Genomic DNA, 6,196 nt, shown 5'->3' on the forward strand with positions numbered 1-6,196 from the left:
CCAGTGCGTTGTTATTAAGATTCATCCAGCTGCAGATTCATGCAGACACAGGGATGCAACCTGCAGTCATATTGAAATGCACGCAGAGTTGCTCTCACAATGACCAGCTCGCATGTGGTGTCAATAGATGGGGATAATGAGCTGAAATGGCTGTGTCCTGTAGTAATGTAGTGCATTATTTATGCCTAATTTTATATTTAAATAGAATGAACGTGTGTTATTGGAGCAGCTGATTAAAGTAAAGGAATTCATGAGGCCGTATTATGTCAGTGATGTCACGAGAAATTAATGAATTAAAGGAATTAGACAAACTAACAGATTAATAAATAGTTCCATTTGTTAATTTAACTTAATTTAACCAACCGTTTAATGATCTGGCACCTGACTCTGGCAAAGGCCCTCTTGACATGCTGCATACCGTGCTGTGTTCACTGCATATTTGTACGTCTACACTGTATACTGCTGCCAGAAATGACAGCGTTCAGACAGAAAAATCAAAAAGGCACGGAAAGGCATTGTTGTTTCTTTGTCTTATGCATTGTTATTGTTTGTGCATCTGACCAAAACGAGTTTCAGTATGTTCTAGTACTGATAATAAAGTGGTTTCGGAATTCTGAGTTCTGTGTTTGGGGCTTTAAAGCCATGAGGATGATTTATCCATCTTGGCAGGCGTGCATTCCTGCTTGTTTATAAACTGAAGACTTTATGGGGTTCTAAGCTTTGGCACTGTTGTCTTCATCTGTCCTTTGGTTACACTGCCTTTCTTTTACAGAGGAAATAGTGCAGAAGAAAACAAACCATCTAAACATTGTATATTAAAGCCTGTGTGCGCACATATAGACACACGTGCACACGCCTGTGTAGGGGATTTGAGATACAACCTGAGTGAGCTGGCAGGGGGTTTTCTCTCACTGATGTAGAGAATGGACAGATGCTGTGCAAAAAACAGTTTGATAAAAAGATAATATATATTCTTGAGATAGATACCAAGACATCTCATCATGGAACAGTTGCTTTGTACAGAACTGTTCTCACTCTCTCATACTTTAGCACAGGAGTTACGAAGGCATTATTATGGTTGTAATAAAACAGAAAGTTATTACTTTAAAAAAAAGTAATTTAGCTTGAAAACGTGTAGACAGCATCGTGACACAAATCCACCTGCCAGGGCTGTGACAACTGTACTTGCACACAGGCTTCTGTTCTTCAGGTTAGCAAAAAAAAAAAAGGCTCAATGTGCCACTTCCTAAATCTCCCATGCTAAATCTAGGCTTGGACTTTGGACCTCTAAAGGACACAGCCTGTGAAAACTTTCTGTGACAGAGTGCGAAGACATTCCCAGTGTAAGCCGTCCTGCTTTTTTGAAGCTCCTCTCCGCTTAGAATTGAGGGTAAAGGGTCAAATCAAGAGAAGAAGGCATTTGTAAAAACGATGGCCTAAAGAGAGATTAGTGAGAGGAGGGTGAAAACTCATTTAACATCATCCAGTCGCCGTCCAAATCTGTTTTACACCTTTTGAGAGCAGCTGGGGCAGTGTCATATTAGCAGGAAATACCAGTTGGAGCCTTTTCTTTTATCAAGGGAATTTTGTCAATTGAATTTCAAGTGTAAAAGGGATTAAACGGAGCTCATAATTACCGTGTTTATCGCTGCTTAGCCAATCACATATATGTCAGAGCTGAGTAATGATTTCCAGTCACTAATTCATTGATATGTTACAGTAACAAGCTGTAATTCATGTAATAGCTGACATTTTATAGATGTCAAACAAATAATGGGCTGATTAAAACGGGCTTGAATCGATGCGATACTTCTAGCATTCTTTGACACGGTGTGAATGAAAGCTGATGTTCTTTAGACCGACTGTGCTCTGGAGTTTTGTTCCCGCCCGCCTGATGGCTTGTCACTGTAGCCCTCGGCTATCCATATGAATTGGTGGACTACAATGGAGTCAGTAGACAGGAAAGACTGGCCTACCCAGTGGCCTTATTTCACCTCCATGTAGACAATAATATAACGATCCCATTGTACAATCGGCAGCACATTGATCTCAGGGCCGCATCGCCTTCAGCACAGTTATTAGCCACTCATCATGGAAGTCCCTCACTAGTCAGCAGCAAGACCACAGTAACGTATTTGCTCTCACTGGAAGAAATTATCCAGTTATTGTGGGGATGTGGCCAAGGGACACAAAGCCTTAATGACAAGAGGGTGATGGAATGTCAAGTGTTTAAAAGCATGAATAAATCTAAAGGCTCTCGGGGGAGTCTTTGTTTCCCCTCATTTTCCTTGTCGGCCCTCACTCCCTTTCTGCATATTTGATTTCACAGCACATTAAAAAAAAAAAAAATCCCAAAGTATTTCTCTAGAGTGCCCAGTTGCTTAATGTAATCGTTTTTTGTTTTTGTTTGTTTTTTTTTTAGCATTTTCCTATTGCGATAAAAAAAAAAAACAAAGATAGTTTAGAGAAAGAAGGAGAGATGGTTGGCTTGGGTGTCTAAATGTGCGTGCATGGTTTATGATTACACGTCTTTTGTGGAGCACATCAGCCACTCAAGCACGAGAAACCACAGCAAGATGAGAAATGTCCCCCGCACACTTGCAGACAGAGAAAGTGACATTGAATGTTCATATACAAGCTGAAAATCTCATGTTCGCCTGATACGCGTCTTATGAAAGAAACAGCGTTTATCATTTTCGTCTCGGCGCGCCCCACCCTTCAACCTCCCCCCCCCCCCCCCCCTGTCCCCTCTGTGATCTGTGACCACGGTGCCACAGCTATGTGGGGACCGAGAATAATGGCAGGATGGGGCCTGATAAATGAGAGCTGATAAATCAGTATTGCGAACAGAGGCAGAACAATATCTGCTGAAACAGAGGGTAAGCCATTCGAGAGATATCTGCCTGCAGTCAGTGAGAACACAGGGAGCTGTAGATCAAGGATGGCTGTTGATCACACAAACCTTGGGACTCAGGAGCAGGTCCTATTCACTCTCTGCTGGCGAAAAAAAAAAAAAAACAACATCCCAACAAATTAATCTAAGATTACACTTGAAGCACAGCAGAGTCGAAATGAAATGGGCTGATTCTACACAAGCGTCTCAGTTTATACACAAATACCTTAAAGAATTCATGTGCCTGTGTGTGTGTGTGTGTGTGTGTGTGTGCGCTCGCTGTCATCCAGCCTGCTTACTTATTCATTCGAAGGTAGCATGCAGGGGCAGGGAAACCATAAGAAATATGCTCCTGCTGCTGCAGGGCCAGAAATTTCTATCGATAGCCTGGGTAGCATCCATCTTTTCCAAAGTCCACCAAAGGTCAGGAGCAGCATAACTTAGACGCTGGTTTGCATTGGGTTCTAGTCTGTATTCTGCATGTTTACTGACAGTCCCCCCAAGGAGGCTGGGTGGCTCAGTGACACTTGCTCAGCCATCCTCACGCACACTCTGCCGAGCTGAGGATGGCTGTCTTGTAAATCTGCAATAGTGAGGGGGTGTTGGTGAAAGCATTGTTTCACAGTCAATAAAATGGGCCCTGGGGTGCTTGTAAGAACAGCAATCTGCAGCCATTTTCCAAAGAGAACATCTTGGGAGTACTCGGGGGGTTACAAGTTGAGCTCCTCCTCACATTTGGAGTTAATATTTCGAATAAAAAAGCAAAACAATCATGTGCCCGGCACATATTGCACGATCTAATGGGAAAAAAATATGGAGTCACTGGAATTCAATGTGCACACAAGAGCCAGATTTTAGTCCAGGATAGACAATAAAGGGCACAATGCTGGCCAAAAAATCAGAGCACTTTCATTATTTATTTATCATTTTGTATTCCTAAGGTGTTTGCCTTCCTTTTAATGTGCATTTTGTATGTGAAAGACATTCACATAAACTGGCAGATGAAACCGGTGTCATTCCCAGCCAACTTAATTAGCTTTGCAAATAATTTTCTGCATATTTAAACTGCCTTGCATTACTATTTTTATCCATTTGTCAGCTAGCTAAAATGTGCAAATGAGATACTGTTTTGAGCAATTATTTCACCCATCCTTGCTGAACCATATGGCAAATAAATGATGAAAATATGCTTCTCACACAATAGTCATTGCAATTACAGCTCAGTCAGTCAATGTCAATGATTATAATTCAAATATATCGTCCTTTAACTTCCTATATTATATATTCCAACATCATTCTGGTTGAATCGGACTCTTTTCATTGCATTAGCAGTGTCTAATGCTACATGTCTATGAATGATACACAACTTTACGTCCATGGGTGTGGACAGTGAAGGAGCTGTGTAGGGGCTGCTCTCATGTCCTGGGCTCTCTTAGATTGCCAGCGTTCCTTCAGGGATAATCCAGGTTGTGAAATTGAAGTGCAGTGCTGGAATATCAATTCTTTTTTTTTTCTTTTTTCTCCCTGCTGAGGGTTAAAAAATGAACAGGACTTGACTGCTAGGTGGATATGAACCGGTTGGAGCAATCTGAACATCAATATGACAATACAGGAGGGTGGGAGAGCCTGCAGAGAGCTTAAAGCAGGAGAAGAGGCGGCATTAAAAACTGGATAAAGCACACTGCAGCTTGTGCTGCAACTATGAAGTTATTCGCCTTCTTTGTGTTGTTCTGACACTCTCATACTCATTCATTTAGCTTAGTTTAGCACAAACGCTGGTAATGGGGAATTAACTCGCTCCATCCGAAATAACAAAATCCATGCTGCATGTTGTTTGTTTTATATTAAAAAAAAAATCTCAAGTCTGCTCATAACCAAGAAACAGTTTGGCTTAACGCGCTGATTTGTTTTTTTTATGCTTTGGTTTTTAAAGGGATTAAAGAAACATGTTAATGTATGAGCTTTGGTGTACTGTTTATGATAGGCAGAGTTGGTTTTCTTCAGATAGACGTAGGCTTTTTTTCCTATTCCCAGTCTTTGTGCTATGCTAACTGGCTGCTAGATGAGGAGGCCACCCAAAGCAAATAAACATATTTCACAAAATGTGAGACTGTCCCTTTAATAGTGTAAATCCTTCCTCAGAAAGAAAGTCCCGCCTGGCTGCACAGTTGTTACCTTCAGGCACATCTAAGCCATAAAAAAAAAAAAAGAATCTGATGATGCCCTTTTGAGATAGTGAGTCACTAACCACATCTGTGCCTGGACAGGATCAAAGCAAAGTAAGTAGTTAGGCAAAGGTTTAAGTGGTGTAACCCCGCTATTAGCAAAGCAGAAACAAAAAGGAAACAAATTAAAACCAGCCGCTCGGTTTAGAAGCCTCAAAGTTACAGGAAGTATTTTGGAAAAACAAATATGAGTCAGATGCAGTTGAAACAACACCTCGAGGTCAGACAGTCTGTTGTTCGACACTTCATCCGACTGGGCACCGTAAAATTTCATGTTGCTTCTGGCAAATGGAGCGCGTAGCTATGCATGCTCAGAGATAAGAGATATGCAACAGACAAGGTCACTCAGAAACAACTCTGTGAGAATAACCCCTCTGCTCGAGCAGGTGGATGTATGAAGAGCTACTGGAGATACAGGATGTGGAACTGATTAACAAAGAGCAGCTACACTGATTACACCGGCTGAAAAACAAAAGGCAAGCACGGTTCACTGCTTATTCTCTAATAGACATTCAGACTACAAAACCAAACTTGCTCCTGTCTAATTGTGTTGAATTAATTAGCCGTGTCCACATCCATTCAACTGGGTAGTGGGAGGTGGCTCAGTGAATTACAAGTCCCTCAGTAACAGAGGAGAGGGGGGGCAAGGGCAGGTGAAGGCTAAACAAATGATGTTTATGTGACTTTCACCATCCTGCACACACTTTCTCATTCTCATCTTCAGTCGCAGGAGTCCGGATACGCGCGGAGTCCCTAGAGGCAGTTTTTGCAAAAGTTTTTTCCAATTTGAGGTCAGGTCCAATCTGACCTCCAGTATAAATCCATGATAGCAGACAGGTGCTGCATGGATTTGCAGTTTCCACGAGCCTTTGACCTTCACTTGTCTTAGAAACACAGATAATGTTACACTATGAGCGTTTTGTTTTCTTCTCAGCCTGAAAGCCACACAACTTATCATCGATAAACTTGTACGGGCCTAAAGCACTTCGCTTTTATCCAGTGTGTGCAAACAACAAATAAATAAGCACATAAATGATTTATTCCCCCCTCTGGTAAAATATTGTACAATGAACTATTT

Source organism: Anabas testudineus, chromosome 17 (assembly GCF_900324465.2).
Source record: "Anabas testudineus chromosome 17, fAnaTes1.2, whole genome shotgun sequence".
NCBI lineage: Eukaryota > Metazoa > Chordata > Actinopteri > Anabantiformes > Anabantidae > Anabas > Anabas testudineus.